Genomic DNA, 218 nt, shown 5'->3' on the forward strand with positions numbered 1-218 from the left:
TTTTTTTTTTTCATTTTGTAGTACATAAAATAAGCTTTAATTTGATATATGTTTAAAGAACGCAGTAATTCCGGAATATTTTCAAAAATTAAGTTGAAAAAGTTATTTTTTGTAAAAAAGTTACTATTTTAAATCCCCTCAATGAGCAGAATAAGTGTAAGATTTTCAAAAAAAATTATATCAAATGAAAGGGAAATATCTAAGGTTTCAATAGAAAA

The sequence above is a fragment of the Daktulosphaira vitifoliae genome, unplaced genomic scaffold (assembly GCF_025091365.1).
Source record: "Daktulosphaira vitifoliae isolate Bord-2020 unplaced genomic scaffold, ASM2509136v1 Scaffold_1, whole genome shotgun sequence".
Classification (NCBI taxonomy): domain Eukaryota; kingdom Metazoa; phylum Arthropoda; class Insecta; order Hemiptera; family Phylloxeridae; genus Daktulosphaira; species Daktulosphaira vitifoliae.